Raw genomic sequence first — 17116 nt, 5'->3', positions numbered from 1 at the left:
AAGTCTCCATACTGCTGGAAATATATTTATGCAGTGTAAAGATCATATACCCATCCAAAAATATCTGGATTGTCTTTTGAGAAAGGTGTTGAATGGGAATGGTTCAGGGGTGAAATTCAGCAGGTTCTGACAGGTTCTGGAAATTTTGAGTAGTTCAGAGAACTGGCAAATACCACGTCAGGCTGGCCCCAGAGTAGGGTGGGAATGGAGATTTTGCAATATTCTTTCCTCAGGAGTGGGGAGGGAATGGGGATTTTGCAGTATCCTTCCCCTGCCATGCCCACCAAGCCATGCTCACAGAACTGGTAGTAAAAAAAAATTGAATTTCACCACTGGAATGGTTGATAATATATTTTAAATATATATAATATATGTTTGCCTTCAGTGATTCATTAAGGTTCATGGAGTCAGTGTCATCTCTTAGCAATCACATAGACAGATTACTTCTAGGATGATTACTGTGGCTTTTTAGATCTCTCAGTGGCAAATTCACTACTGCTTTATTGAATTTATCTGCCTTACTGGCTGTCATCTTCTTCTCTTTCCTTCAGATTTTCCTGGCATTACACACTTCTTATGTGAACTACATCTTCACATGTGTCCAAAATATATTTGAGCCTAGTCAGTTATGCCTTGAGTGAACATTTCAGATAGATTTGTTCTATGATTCATTAATTTGCCTTCCCGTCTATCCAAAGTATCCTCTGGAGTCTTCTCCAACGTCAAAGCAACGCCCTTCCTATCCTACGTCTTTAAATTCCTATTTTCATCTCAGTAGAGAGTCACAAAGAAAAGCAGCGTCTGACCAAGTTCTATTTCTTGTTAAGTACAGACATGTAATAGCACCTGAATATATTTTCCAAGGCCTTCTTTGCTAGAGCAGTACTTTAAATTGGAGATTACATAAGCAGAATTTAGCCCTTCTGCAAGCAAAGCATGTGTTTTTACTTTCTGACCTGAATCCATTAAATCAATATTGGCATAATTTCCAAGGAATCATATTAGACTTAAACAATTGTAAATAAACTTTGTGTTCTTATGGAAACAATGCTCTTGAAATGTACTGAGTAAATCTCTCATGCTGCATTTGGACCCCCCTCCTATTTGCTGAATAGGACTACGGATTTCCTCCTCACAGCCCTTTTTTTCTTGGATTGCTGGCTGATGATTGCTTTCTCCGACAAATTCTTGGCATCACTTGGCAGGACAAAGTTCCAAATAATGCAGTCTTGGAACATGCTGGAAATTCTAGCATGTATACACTATTGAAACAGTGATGTCTATGCTGGCTGGGGCATGTTGTGAGAATGGCTGATGGTCGGATTCCGAAAGATCTCCTGTATGGAGAATTAGTGCAGGGAAAGTGCCTCAGAGGGAGACCACAGCTGAGATATAAGGATATCTGCAAGAGGGACCTAAAGGCCCTGGGAATGGACATTAACAACTGGGAAACCTTGACCTCCAATCATTCAGCTTGGAGGCTAAAGATGCAGCATGGCCTTCTCCAATTTGAAGAGACACTTGTTCGGCAGGCTGAGGCAAAGAGGCAGTCCCGAAATCAGCGAAATCTGGGCTGGGCAGGGGACAAAATGTATCTGCCCTCAGTGTGGAAGGGATTGCCACTCTCGAATTGGCCTTTTTAGTCACACTAGATGCTGTTTTAGGACCTCTTTCCAGAGCACGATACCATAGTCTCTTGAGACTGAAGGATGCCAATGATGATGGCTGATGTTGGCATGAGAATGGAATCACTTTTGGCATCATAACTCACAAAGAGTACATTTTTTCATTTACCCTGCTATTATCTTGACCAAACTGTTGGTCTGTGCTTGATATAGTACTCAGACCTGCTATACAAAGAAACCCGCAGTGGGAAATATGTATCAGTGAGAACTATGGTTCTGTTTAGACCATATTCTTCTCAGAATTCTCACATCCTGACTGAAAACATTTGCATCTATATTTCCAGACTAATGTTTGCCATTTGAAGATGTAACATTCCCTATGCCAAGCAATTAATTGTCCATCCAACCAATATCAAACTGAAATATGTGTTGCACTCTGTCTCTGATGGAGCTGTAGTAAAATAAATGAGAGGTTTCTATAGGAAAAGATTATATCAAAATTATGTTATATTCTTTATTATGATTGCACTTAAGCCAGCAATTGTTAGGAAAATAAAACCATACTATACTATAAAATAAATACCCAACTAAGTAGCAACACCAGTTGACCTTGCTTGATCTCAAAAACTGGCTAGGGTCTTGATTTATACATGAAGAAAAGGTTTTGCTAATTTTGAAATGTTTAATTCAAACAGACCATAATGGGTATGTAAATGCTTCTCAATAGATATCATATAAGTAAATAACTTATATTGTTTTTTTATTATATAAATACAAAGTAGAGTGAAATTTGATATAATGATTGCACAATAAATGGAATCCATTGTATTCTTCCCACACTGACCAACTTCTATTGCTTAATAAATTGTTCAAAAAAAATCCTTCAACAATTGCCTTATTCAGATGTTACATTCAAGTTTGTCTGCGTGGGTCACAAGACTATGATAGCTTTGTTTTAATGACTGTATTGGAAAGTCCTCTCCTTCAATATTTGCCTGGACATAAAGGGAATCTCTATACATGTTCACATTTAATATAAGCACTTCTCTATAATTCAGATCTTGATCCACAAATCAGCAGGCTCAGAAACATGTTTGAGATGGTGCTTAACCATGTCTGAATACCTGGTGCTTGGATAGGACTAATATGTTATAATAGTATTATAACATATATATGTTATAATAGTGTTCCTTCTTTGTTCCTTGTTAAGCTAATGGCCACCTATTACTTTGTGATTTTTCTCCCCACTTCAGTACAACATTTCAGCAAACTGAATAATGATTTGATCTTTGATATTTCTGTTCCACCATTCAAACCACTTCACTTCTTTTGGCTTGCAGGGTTTAGGGCCTGAACTGGCATGTCACATTGTCACAACTCATTCTTTATTTTCAGGTTTTTCTGAAGTGCCAGGGTTGCTTACTTGATTTTAATTTTGTAAAGTCTGTTGGATTTGTTTCTGAATGCTAGTTAATGTATGTTTGCTCTAGGCTGTGTGGTTCAGACAGCCTGCTAATACGCCCAAACAATATTATCCTTGCTGCTGCAGTACCAATTACACTTACAAGAGAAAAAAAATATTACTCTTTCAGCAAGAAAACTTTCTTTCCGATACAAACATTTTCTGCTATATTATTCAGACAAGATCTGGATTATATTTCTATGAAAAAAACCTGTGCTACAACTTTCAGTGTGCAAGGAATTTGCACACTGAAACATCTGAGTTGGTTCGGGAGTTCATGGCCTCCATGATGGCCACGGACCTGACTCAAGTTGTACAGGGCCCAACTCACAGCGGTAGGCACACACTCGACCTGATTTTTATCTCTGGACAGTGGATAAATGCTTGGGGTAGGGGTGAACTTTCTATTCAGCCCCTGTCATGGACCGACCAGTCCTTCCTTAAGCTAGAGTTTCCATCTGTCAAGCCCCACTGCTGGGAGGCAGAAACGATTTGTTAGTTCCGCCCCAGGCGCCTGATAGATCCTGACAGGTTCCTGACGGAGCTTGGGACATTTCCCACTGATCTATCCCATGATTCACCAGAGGCCTTGGTGGACGCCTGGGAACGGGCTGCCACCAGGGCGCTGGATCGAATCGCCCCTTTGCGGCCTCTCCTCCAACGGGGATCCCGGGCAGCTCCATGGTTTTCCATGGAGCTGCGGGAGATGAAGAGTTGGAAGAGATGCCTAGAGGGTTGTTGGAGATCTTCCTGTTCCGAATCTGATCGAACACAGTTAAGAACCCGTATTAGGTCTTATCTTGTGGCAATGGAAGCAGCGAAATGTGACTATTTCGCTGCTCTCATTGCATTGTCTGCAGAAAATCATCCAGCGGCCTTGTTCCAAGTGACCCGCTCTCTTCTCAATCAGGGAGTGAGGAAGGACCCTTTACAAGGAAGTGCTGAGGACTTTGCACAATTTCTGCATGACAAAGTCGCTCAGATCCGGACGGGATTAGACTCTGACTGGGCAGGATCCAACGAGGAGGTGGGAGCAAGTCTTGAAGATAAAATCTGGGTTGACTTTGACCCTATTTCCATAGATGAAGTGGACAGGATTGTGGGCAGATTGGGGGCCTCCACATGTTTGTTGGACCCATGTCCCTCCTGGCTTGTTGCAGCAACCAGAGAGGTGACTGGAGACTAGATCCAGGCAATTATCAATGCTTCATTGAGGGATGGGGTCTTCCCCGCCATACTTAAGGAGGCAGTGGTTCGTCCCCTTCTCAAGAAGCCTGCTCTGGATCCAGCCTCCCTGAATAACTTTCGTCCCATCTCCAACCTTCGCTTTATAGTGAAAGTTGTTGAGTCTGTGGTGGCATACCAACTTCCACAATTCCTGGAGGAAACGGATTATCTAGACCTGTACCAATCGGGTTTTAGGTGTGGACACAGCACGGAAACGGCATTGGTCGCCCTGGTGAATGATCTCTGGCAGGCCCAGGATGGGGGGTATTCCTCCATTCTGGTGCTACTTGACCTCTCAGCAGCTTTCGATATCGTTGACCATGGTATCCTACTGTGACGGCTCCGGGGGTTGGGTGTGGGGGGCACTGTCTTACAGTGGTTCTCCTCCTACCTCTCGAGCCTTACACAGTTTGTTTGGGCCGGGGGTCAGAGATCCTCCCCGAGGCCCCTCACTTGTGGGGTGCCTCAGGGGTCAGTTCTCTCCCCCCTGCTCTTTAACATCTACATGAAGCCGCTGGGTGAGATTATTCGCAATTTCGGGGTGAGGTATCATCAGTATGCTGATAATACCCAACTGTACATCTCCACCCCGGATCAACCCAGGGATGCCCTTTCCGTGATGTCTAAGTGCCTGGAGGTGGTACAGGTCTGGATGGGCAGGAATAGGCTCAGACTCAACCGCTCCAAGACTGAGTGGCTGTGGATACCGGCATCTCATGATCTAGTATCCCCATCACTTCTGATGGGGAGGGAGTTGTTTACTCCCTCTGAAAGGGTTCATAATCTTGGCATCTTCCTTGATTCATGGCTGCCCTTGGTGGGTCATCTGACAGCCGTGACAAGGGGGGCTTTTGCACAGGTTCGCCTGGTGCACCAGTTACGCCCTTTCCTAGACAGGGATGCCCTCCGTACAGTCACTCATGCTCTCATTATTTCTTGGTTGTATTACTGCAATGCCCTCTACATGGGGCTGCCCTTGGGGTGCATCCGTAGGCTCCAGCTGGTCCAGAATGCAGCCGTGCGGGTTGTTATGGGAGCTGCCCATTACTCCCATGTAACACTTCTCCTGCGTGACCTACACTGGCTGCCGGTGGTCCTTCGGATCCACTTCAAGGTGCTGGTACTCACCTATAAAGCCCTTCATGGCATGGGCCTGGGGTACTTGCAGAATCACCTCCTACTGGGCTTCTACCGCCCACTGCACTCACATAGGACTGCCCTCCTCCGGGTGCCGTCGGCCAGACAATGTTGGCTGGTGGTCCCCAGGATGAGGGCATTCTCTATGGCTGCACCGACCCTCTGGAATGGGTTACCCACCTGGCTCCGGACGGCCCCCAACCTCCGCACTTTCCACGCCGACCTGAAGACATGGCTTTTTCAGCAAATTTAATTATCTGGGGATTTTAAATTGGCTTGTTTTAGCATTTTTATTGTTATGTTGTTTTTATTCTGTGAGCCGCCCCGAGTCCTACGGGAGAAGGGCGGCACATAAATATGATTAAATAAATAAATAAATAAATAAATAAATAAATAAATAAATAAATAAATAAATAAATAAATTTTTGCATGGCAGATTAGCCATTAACATAAGTCCATTTTTGGAGACCGAAATAATCAAAACTCAGATTATCATATCAATTCTTAAAAGAGAACATAAGCTACTTTGTATTGAGTTATATATTCAGAACACAACATACAGTATTCACTATCAAAATAGTTAAATTTAGTGAATACTTTCAGCCTGTTTGACACTACCTAGACCTGCAGAAGCGACAAAATTTTGTGTTTGTATGACAACCTTTAAAAGATACATATTCTCAATGACAGAATGGAAACAGGCTGAAATTTTGTGACTTTATTATTACTCTAATGTAAGCATACTGCTTTTTACAAGCTGTGTGCCATTTTGAGAACCTTGGTTAACTAACAAAGTGGTTTATAAATAGTTTTAAAAATAGCAGTAATGGATAAATACTTTCAAAAACACTTCTAATTGCCCTCAAGTAAACTTTTCAATTTTGCTTGTATTTTGCGTCTGAAAATAATTGTCCAGAACAAATTGCTCTTAGATTTATCACAGCAAGGTGCCTATTTTAGAGGTCATGAAAACATCTACCAAAACCAATACTATAGCTGAAGAAAAGTTTGTTAAATACTAGACACACATAATTAATGTTTAATTATTCTGTAATAAACCACACATGTCATGGTATTATTTGATATATTACTTGGCTAAAATATCATATTCTAGAAAAGAGGTGTCCAACCTTGGAAACTTTAAGACCTGTGGAGTTTCACTGCCAAAATTCCCCAGCCAACCATGATGGCTAGAGAATTCTGGAAGTCCACAACTTTTAAACTTGCCAAGGTTAGCCACTCTGATTTTAGAGGACTTTTGAGAATGAATTTTCACTTTGACGTCAGATAAAACTGGAAGCACATTTGCTTTCTAAATTCCCCTCTTTCTGATCCATAGAATGGAAAAAAAACAAGGCATTATAATCAGCTCTTCGCAATGGATCTGACTACTTTCCAGATCATTTATTCTGTCAGCCTTTCAAGGTTGGCTAGCTTCAGGAAACAGATATTGCAAGAACTCTTGGAACTTACTTTGTTGTTGTTGGGTATAATAACATAAACATTTGCAGCTTGCTGGAGTTTTCTCTCTGCCCCTTTTATATCAAACAAAATCAAGACAGAATGATTCTTAGTCTCTTTCTTACATTTTCTCCTTTCCCAGGATTATCTGATTTTTATTATTTAACTCCCATTCCAATTCCAATTCCAAGAAATAGTTTCAATTCCAATTTAAAGAAGAGGGGAAAAATCTCTCTTTGGTGCTGTTTAACATATTTTCAGTTGAATTGCAGACATTATTTTCTTGTTTTGAGAACGAGTCAGTGAGAGATGCCAAGTTTGAATGGAAAGAGACAAAATAGTGCGGAATAAAGCAACAATATCTCTACAATACTCACCTGCCTAACAGCCAACTGCTGCCTTCCAAATGTCTAGCCCTATTAAAAGCCATCATCTTCTGAATATCAATGGGGTTTCCAAAGTTCAACAGCTCTAGCTAGCTAGCTCCCTTTCCTCAGTATGCTGGTGGGGGAAGTGGTGGTGGCAGAAGAGGGTGGCACTATGTGTGATATACATACAGAGAAAATGCTGATGTGTACACAGATGCTGTCAAGATGCATTCTTGAGTTTTCTGAAGAATTTTTTTCTGCCCATACTTCTGAATACCCTCTAAGATTCAGAAAAAAATGAGGAAGCAAAGCAGAGGACAGAGAAACAGAGAGGGGCAGGGAGATTGGGAGGGAGAGGGACAGGGACAGGGAGAGGGACAGGGAAAGGAAAAGGGGCGAGAGAGGGAGGGAAGGGGGGAGGGAAGGAGGGAGAGAGACTTTTTTTCCCTTGCATCAAACCACAGCACAAATTTGTCTTGGCATCTTTTTTCTATGTTTCCATGATATTGTCCTTATCTTGTTTCCAGCCCATAAACCTTTAGCTCAGTTCACTGCAGAACTGAATGTTTAGCCAGATCTGCTCTTAAGTTGGAAAGAGTGTGAAGGAATTGGCCAACTCTGTGTCTATTTTTAACAACAGTCAGATGTTATCACCCAAATCCCATTTGTGATGTCAGAATTACTGTGGTTCTACTTCTCAGTACATCCGCTGGAATATGTTATTCATGAATCCACAAATACAGAAGTTACAAAAATGGGATGACTTTTTTTCCTCTGAAACCACAATGAGAACAAGAGTGAGATACAAGTTGTATCTCACTGAATAAAACAGAATGTTGATTTTTGAAACCATTAGTATTAATTCCTCCTCTTTCACCAACAAAGAGCTATATTTTATTTGGGGAAAAAATGAGCACTTAGTTCATCCTCAAAAATTATTGCAGAAGTGTCTTCACTTAATCTAACATCACATTAGTTGTACTGTATGTTCCCAAGTCATAATTAAGAGATTCCATTTCTCATAATTGAGAAATTCCATTTCTTACATTAATGATAGTGACAACTTGAAAGTTATTCCTTCATCATCCATGAAGTATCACAATACATGAATCATAGCATTAGAAATACACTTAACAGCACTTAAGTGGCTTGTAAAAGCATTGCTGCAGCAAAAATTGCTGCCTGAAGCCAGCTCCTTCACATGCTACATTTATCTGATATGAAAAAACACATCTTTTAAAATGCTTTAGAAATGCATTACTTTGGTGGCCCCTAAAATCTGTTTTCTACCACACATTTCATTGTAGGTTGCATTCTACATTCCGAATCAATATTTCATTTGCAGTTTGAAAGTAAAATCTAGCGCCACAGAGCATTTGCTACTTGCAATAACAAGTTCAGATGGTTAAACTAACTGCTCCTCCTTTGAAAAGAAAGAAAATTAGCAAAAGCTTAAAAACTGTTCTGTCCAAGTGATCAAGATGAAGGAAAGTAGAACGCAAGTTGTGAACAGCATGGACATTCGAGTGCCTTGGATGCTATTAACTATACTTGTTTTCTGGAGGTGAGGGGAGGGAAGTGATTGCCTCTCAAATAGCAGTCTCTGAATCTTTTTAAATGGCATCCCCACACACAATACACCACATTGCTGTAATGTAAATAGGATATTGAGAGATGAAGATGTTTCCACCAGATTACGACAACAGTCAAACATTTCTATAAAGGATATGATAGCAGTGTTTCAATATTTGAAGGGCTGCCACAAAGAAGAGGGAGTCAACCTATTTTCCCAACACCCAAAGGCAAGACAAGAAACAATGGATGGAAATTAATCAAAGAGAGATTCAACCTAGAACTAAGAAGAAATTTCCTGACAGTGAGAATAAATAACCAGTGGAACAGCTTACTTTCAGAAGTTGTGGGTGCTCATTCACTGGAGGCTTTTAAGAAGATACTGGACAGCCCCCTATTTGAAATGATGTAAGGTTTCCTGCCTGAGCAGGGGATTGGACTAGAAGACCTTCAAGGTCTTCTCTAACTCTGATATTCTATGATAAGAGATTGGACACCTGTTTGTCCAGCATGGTATGGGATCTTCTACTTGAGCTGGGGGTTGAACTAGAAGACTTCCAAGGTCTCTTCCAGTCCTATGATTCTATTTCTATGATTTACAGGTAAGCCTGCAAACAAATTTAATGTTTGCCATTGTAAAGCCACTTCATGACATTTATTGTTCCTTAACATTTATGATAAGTTTCTCTTTTATAATCTGTCTTCAATTTGGTAGTAAAAGTGTAACATGAAGCACTTACCTTTTAATTATAGATTTGTATACTTGTAGTTTGTATAATGGAAAATGGATTTTTAATTACATTTTTCTTACTTCTGTTCTTGTTTTCTGTCATAAAAAAGCAGAATCCTTACTTATGACAAGTATTGAGAAAAATAAAGTATTAACAATATTTTGGCCTTTTTGCATAGGACAGAATATAATTTTAATTTTACAGAAATCTGAGTTTCATTTTCATTATTTTCATTCATTCATTTATTTTCATTCATTTCATTATCCATAAATAGGAGAATATTTATAAATATTTTATATTTATATTGTAATTATTATAAATATATTTATAAATAAATAGGAGAATGTATGCATACTTACAATGTATACTATCAATTCTACTTATTAACACATTTATTTATCCTTATTACTGAATATTGGAATTAAATCAGACGTGTGAAAATTGATTTCACTATTGAAATGGATATAATACAGTTATATTATAGACAATTAATGTTGGTTCTTTACCGTGTCTGAATAGGAAAATATTTATTGAGAAATGTCCATTGATTAACTGGTAATGACATTCTTTTCATTTAGGCTTTTGTCCATAAACTCCCTTGTTATGGCTGCTATAAGTATGCTAACTTAGTTTTTGTTTGTGTTCATTATTTATCTGTCTTTTGTACATGTTTCTGCCCTTTTTTAATGTTTATATTATAATTTTATTTGTATTTGATTGCAATACCTCATTTTGAGCATAAATGTTCCATATAAAATTTATGAATTTTGCAAAAAAAATAAAAAGTCTATGAGACTTTCCAACAATGTATTCGCTATTACAAAATACATACAATTACAAAAATCAGTTGATAGAAAAATAGCAATTAAACCTAGAGGGGCATCTGGCTTCTAAAATTTCAGGCCAATGGTCATGTCTCATTGAGAAATCTGCTTTGGGTCTTGCTGTATTAATGGGAAATGCATGAGTGAAAGGATTATGCCAAAGTCTCACTAGGAAATAGTTTTAATGCAAATGTCGTATAATATCTGATCCCCTGAAGCTCAGACAACATTTGAACTTTCTTGGATGCCATTAACTGTCCTGCTGAGCATGAATGTTTGTTTTTATTTGCCCAAGATGAACAAATGATAAAGCAGATGTAATGAAGCTTTCAGTATTTAAATGATCTGAAGAGTAAAAATGAACATTGCAAGACATTAAAACAATAAAGTTGCCTTTGAGTGAAACTCAGCTTCTGATGATAACATGAACACATCCATAGGGTTTGCTTTACAACAGTATGGAAGTGGTTTACTATTATTGTCATCTTGATTGATTGATTGATTGATTTCCTACTGTAGGCTAGAGCCCAGAGTTTCTCCACTTATCTTGCACCCAAATATTAGAAACTCAGATCTGTTTAGCTTCTGAGCTCAATGCTTGCCCCATTCTCTCCTCTACCAAGAATTAACAATCTTAGAATGGTTTATTCTGTGGTCACCCTAAAAGTTATTAGGGAAGAATGCAGGGCTCATTCAAGATGTTGTGATGTCCTTCACAGTCCAAAGCAATGCCTACATTAGTGAACTGCAAAAAAAACAAAAAACAAAACATAGATGGTTTCCTGATATATATAACATATATATTCTCATTCCATAACCCTGAGCCCTACTCTACACTTTGGATTTGACAAATGCTGATTAAGTTCTTTGATCTGAACTCTCCCTTTATGCAAATATGTTCAACATATTTTCTCATGAACGAATTGTTACAGCTTTGGAATTAGCTTTTGAGCAGATTCTCTAGCCTTGAGTGTCATTTCCACAAAACCATAGAAATAGGGTTTTGATCCAAAGTAACCATACCAAAATATATAAATTAATTAAGTCAAGAGTAAGTGTATTAATTGATTAAACTGATTAAATATTGATGTATTTTTTAAGTTTGATAACATCAGAACACACTTTAATAGCAACAGGCATACCTGTGTTATTATTGTTATTATCATAGACTTCAAATAGCCCATGAGCTATTTCTGCCTTTCAGAAAGTTTTATTTAAATCCAAGAGAGGATTTTATTATCTAAAATTTGTTTTCTGGAACACTGCCCTGTCAAATGAGTTTGGGCTGTGCTTAATTAAGTTCTGGGAACAACATTCCTTTTCTTTCATCACTTAATTAATCACATATTATTTGATTACATTCTCCCTACATGACTTTCAGATCTTGGATTCCAAAGGGATGTATCTACTATTTCTAGGAAAGGAAAATAAGTTTGCTGAGGTAATTTCTCAGCCAATTGAATTTCAGCTTCTTTTTCTGTGCCATTCCCTAGCACTATGTTCTAGCTATTAGATTATTAAAAGATAAAACACTGACATGAGGGGAATTAAATGCTTCACCTATTTCCTTATTGTGAGCCTCAAGTTTAATGTGATAGATCATTTGGCAACACAAATAATGCAGGACTACCTGATAAAGATTGGTGGGAACAGTGTCAATTATTACATCCTGAAAAAAATAACAAATCCAAAGGCTATAAAAGTCATTTATTGATTTCTTATTGTGCCATCCAAGTACAGAACATTTTCCACTGGCAGTTGGTAAAATCAACAATAGCTTCATTCTGGTTAACAATGAACATTCTAATGTGACCAGGCTGTATCTATAAGTCTTCTATGTCTAGCTGAGTAGCTGAGCTTCATTTTGAAGTATCAAGCGATCACTAATTTAATGCTGAGTCCTAAAGAGGAGAGTAAAGATTTCTATTTGACTTTGTTGTGGGATCCCTCTAAATTCCATTCTTTTCCATCTATTCAGTGCTCATGTGAAGTTGCTGATTTGGAGTTTTGGTACACATTCGCATTATTATATCATTATAACTCATATATTTAGGTCTTTCCCTATCCTTGAATTGGCAGAACAACGCTGGCACAAAATTTGCTGGTTCCATTCCCTGTTCCTAGTCCATCTCTTGTAGCTTTTTAAAATCACATCAGTTACTCAGCTTTGCTGCAAAGTGATGGATGACAGAGCCTAACATCTTGAAGCTATTTTCAGAAAGTCTTAGAATAATGGTAAAATACTACTTAATACCAATACAGCTAAGGACAACATACAGTTATCTCATAACTCACAAGATGGGGTGAAATTAAGAGACTATCATAGAGAGAAGACAGAAAAAAGATTGTCATGCATATTTGTGCAATATGTAAAAGGCCCCCATCTTTCCTTTCCATAAATCTATAGAACTGAGCCAGTATATAGCAGTTATCTGGAAGCAACCATAAATTGAATGAAACTGAATGAAGTGAATTAAAAGCAATTGAATGAGAGCTGAATTTAGAGATGGAAATAAGTGATCCTCAGGATTCAGGTGGATATACCATTCTGAAACAGGTAAAAGACAAGATTTACCATATTTTTTGGACTATAAGATGCACCGGAGTATAAGATGCAACTTTGTGGAAGAAAATAAGAAAAAAGCTGATTGGAGATGTATTGGCCTCCCAGAATATCCCCCAATCAGCTGTTCTCAGAGGTGAACTTTAGCAACAGGTTCATTGGTTGTGAGCTCTGCGCCTTGCTTTTTTTTCAGCCTCTCAGATCTCCATTTCAGAGCTTTTTTCTCAGCCTCTCAAACTGAGGTTTTTTCTCAGCCTCTCAAACCTCCATTTCAGAGGCTTTTTTTCAGCCTCTCAAATGGAGGTTTCTGGGGCTTTTTTTCCAGCCTCTCAAACAGAGGTTTCAGAGGCTTTTTTCCAGACTCTCAAATTGAGGTTTCAGAGGCTTTTTCAGTCTCTGAAACTTCCATTTAAGAGGCTGGGAGGGGTTACATTTGGACTATAAGACGATTTTCACCCTCTTTTGGGGGGTAAAAAGGTGCATCTTATACTCCGAAAAATACAGTAATTACATACTCATAAATATCACAATTTGTCAAACTATGTTCTATAATGTTCAGTTGTGGATCGTGGAAATAACAAATGTAGCTGTGATGCCAAAAAAAATTCTTATGCACAGAAAATTGAGTATCTTTTTTTAATAAAATTCAGGGAGTTCTTTTAAAGACAGAAATTAAGGTCATTTGGAAACTAACTAACACAAAATTATGTTACAAAAGATAAGTCTGATATATATTTGGCACTAATATTTCATTCCTAAAACCTTTTGATATTTTAAAGAAGACCTATAAGTCCTTGGGTGAAAATTGCATTCTTTGCATCAATCACAACTAAAGAAAAAGTTCACAGAAGTGGTTTTTTCCCATCATCATCTATCTCTTCACTGTCCTTAAAGCAAAGCATATACTATAGTTAGCTTGGGTAAAGTTGTGAGTAGCAATAGCACTTACTTACATACCACTTCACAGTGCTTTACAGCCATCTCTAAACAGTTTACAGAGTCAGCATATTGCCCCCAATAATTTGGGTCCTCATTTTACCCACCTCGGAAGGATGGAAGACTGAGTCAACCTTGAGCTGTGAGATTTGAACTGCCAAACTGCAGGCAGCCAGCAGTCAGCAAAAGTAGCCTACAGTACTGCACTTTAACCACTGTGCCACTGTGGCTCAGTAGATAGGTAAATAGAGAGGAAATCTTTTGCTTTGTGCTGGACAAGACTTTCTGAAAATATCTGAGATTTTGAATCTAGCACATAGGATTTGTGCCTAGGAAAGAGGAATCCATGATTATTCTACATATGTAGTTTTGGTAGGCAGAAGATACTGGAACCACTGAGCTGAAACAAATCTGTTTCTGAGTTGCTTCAATTTTCATTCTGAAGTCTTCCAATGAAATTATGTTACTCAATATAGTAATAAAAAAGAAAATCCACTTCATCAAAGATTCTATTTATAAGATATTTAGAGCCGAGGTGGTGCAGTGGTTAGGGTGCAGTACTGCAGCTACTTCAGCTGACTGCTAGTTCAGCAGATCAGCGGATCAAATATCACTGGCTCAAGGTTGACTCAGCTTCCATCCTTCCGAGGTGGGTAAAATGAGGACCCAAATTGTTGGGGGCAATATGCTATTTAGTATACTGCCTTTGGTGTAAGCCGCCCAGAGTCCTCAGAGAGTGGGTGGCATAGAAATATGAATAATAATAAGATATAAGACAAAGATGTTCAAGAAAAGATTGGACAGTCATGCAATAAGACCTCCTGCCTTGGGTAGGGGGTTAGACTAGAAGACCTCCAAGGTCCTTTCCAGCCCTATGATTCTATGACAATAGCTTCTCAAATTGCTTTAAAGATTGTGTGCTGACTTTTTTACACTCTGTTTGCTTAGGTTAATGAAAGGCGCGTATACAAAATTTGGAAGTACATTATGTTGAAACAGATGTAGCCTTGTCATCAAGCATAGAGACTGATCTGCATATGCTTCATTAAGAAGCATAGTGATTGGTTTATTTTTCTATTACCCAATCCATTAATCTTTAGTCTGGATTTATTGCTATTATTTTTAAAAATGAAAATATGCAAATAAAATCTGCTTTTGGGTATAATTAGAAGATATTGTTTCAGTAAATGTGTCTTCCTAAGATAAGAAGAAAATACTGTACTGTGGTTCTTTAGCATAATTTTGGACTTTTTCTTAAAAACTTAGAGCAAAATAGATTTCTTTCAAACTGCTTTCAATGCCTACTGACTGAGTAAGGAAGTAGGATTTAAATCAAACTTAAAAAAAAATAATGCTGTGCAACTCTAGTTTGAAATTAAACATTTTCTTTTCCTAAAGACTTTTCTTCTTCTATCTATCTGTCATCTATCTATCTATCTATCTATCTATCTATCTATCTATCTATCTATCTATCTTTTCGTAGATTTTCACGGGTACAAGTATGCAAATCTTGGTGTATTCGGGTCTTCTCCCATGTAAGATTGAGAGCACTTTGGCAACGTTTCGGCAGAATCTCATCTGCCATCATCAGGCTTATTTAAGGGGAGTTCTGCAGTTACGGCAGTAATGGCAGTTGCTGCAGAAGACCCCTTGCATAAGCCTGATGATGGCAGATGAGATTCTGCTGAAACATTACCAAAGTGCTCTCAATCTTACACGGGAGAAGACCCGAATACACCAAGACTTGCGTATATATATATATATATATATATATATGCAAAATTATAATAATAGCTAACAACTATCACTATACCAAATTTATAAATCAGGGAATAATAACTAAAATGCATCACATGAAACAATCTGAAATATATATATAGTTTTATTGGTTCGATTTATATACCGCCCTTTTTCGGAGACTCAGGGAGGCTTACAACGCGTTAAGCAACAGCCTTCATACTTTTGTATATACCTGCTTAGTAGGGCTTTCGGGGGCCCCCTAAGCAGTGTTCCTTTTCAGCTTATTGCCCCCCTAAGCAGTGTTCTAAGTCAGTTTATTGCCCCCACAAACTGGGTCCTCATTTTACCTCGAAAGGATGGAAGGCTGAGTCAACCTTGAGCCTGTGAGATTGAACTTGCAGTAATTGCAGATAGCTGGTGCTTTAGTCTGCTGCGCCACCAAATAATATATATATATATATATTATTCAACATTTTTAAACTTTAAAAATCACAATTACACTATTACAGCTTTCCGTTATCAGAATTTGTTCTTAATTTCAACTTATCCATAGGTCTATTGTTTTATACATATACATTCTTATTTCATAGTTACTTATTTGTATAATATATATAATACATGTCTACTACACTCTAAATATATATTTTTTTGTTTTATTATCTTTCCTATTCATTCACTATACATTGATTTTAGACTTCTTTTTCAGCCAATTATACCACCTGTTCCACGTCTCATAATACACTGTTTCCTCTCTGTCCCTTAATTCCATCATTAATTTGTCCATTTCTGCACATTCTAGCACCTTTTTTATGATCATTGCATTTGATGGAGTGTTTTCTTGCTTCCTATTTTGGGCGAATGTAATTCTGGATGCAGTGATTATATGGAGCATGATGTATTGAATTTCTCTTTTCCTACTACTTTTCAAAATACTTTTCTACTATTCTCGGTATAATTAAGCCTTTCCTTCAAATTTATTTCACTGTTCGGAATTTATTTTATTTGGAGATGACACATCATGCGATTGCTGAGGGATTTAATGGAAAACTGGAAAACCAGAGAAGCTGTAGACCAATGAAGAGACTCTTGTACAATGAAACATGGCAAATTCGCACAAGTCCATATCATAAATCAAGACATGCAGGATGTTTTAGGACTTTTCAAACCCAGAAAAATTTCAGTCATATAAAATTCTGTCCAAACTGATAGAAAATAATTCATAGCAATAAATAATGCAAAGCACTTAGCACTAGTTTTGATTTTCTCAGGAAAAAATAATATTATAATCAATATAATAACTTAAAATATTTTGAAGGCATAAATTGATGAAGTATTCAGCATTCTTGCTTCCCCATTAATCCTTCTTTTCTGTTCTCCAAAATGTCTCAGCAGGATCAATTTTATATTACAGTTTACCATTTTTTCCCCTTATTTGATGCATGCTTTACTTTGTGCAAAAAATAGAACTGG

The 17116-nt window shown here is 37.9% G+C and overlaps 1 long non-coding RNA gene across 1 annotated transcript in view; it reads right to left on the bottom strand.

The window, feature by feature from the left end:
- Positions 1–9598: 9598 nt before the first annotated feature.
- LOC117678810 (uncharacterized) overlaps positions 9599–17116 on the bottom strand; it is a 36136-nt gene continuing 28618 nt past the window's right edge. The window contains exon 3 of the long non-coding RNA XR_009620399.2: positions 9599–9678. This is a non-coding gene — a long non-coding RNA (uncharacterized LOC117678810). The remainder of the gene's footprint in view (positions 9679–17116) is intronic.

This window comes from Pantherophis guttatus, chromosome 6, assembly GCF_059756535.1.
Source record: "Pantherophis guttatus breed Tessera chromosome 6, ASM5975653v1, whole genome shotgun sequence".
In the NCBI taxonomy this organism is placed as follows: Eukaryota; Metazoa; Chordata; class Lepidosauria; order Squamata; family Colubridae; genus Pantherophis; species Pantherophis guttatus.
This window is presented reverse-complemented; position numbering and strand designations above follow the sequence as displayed.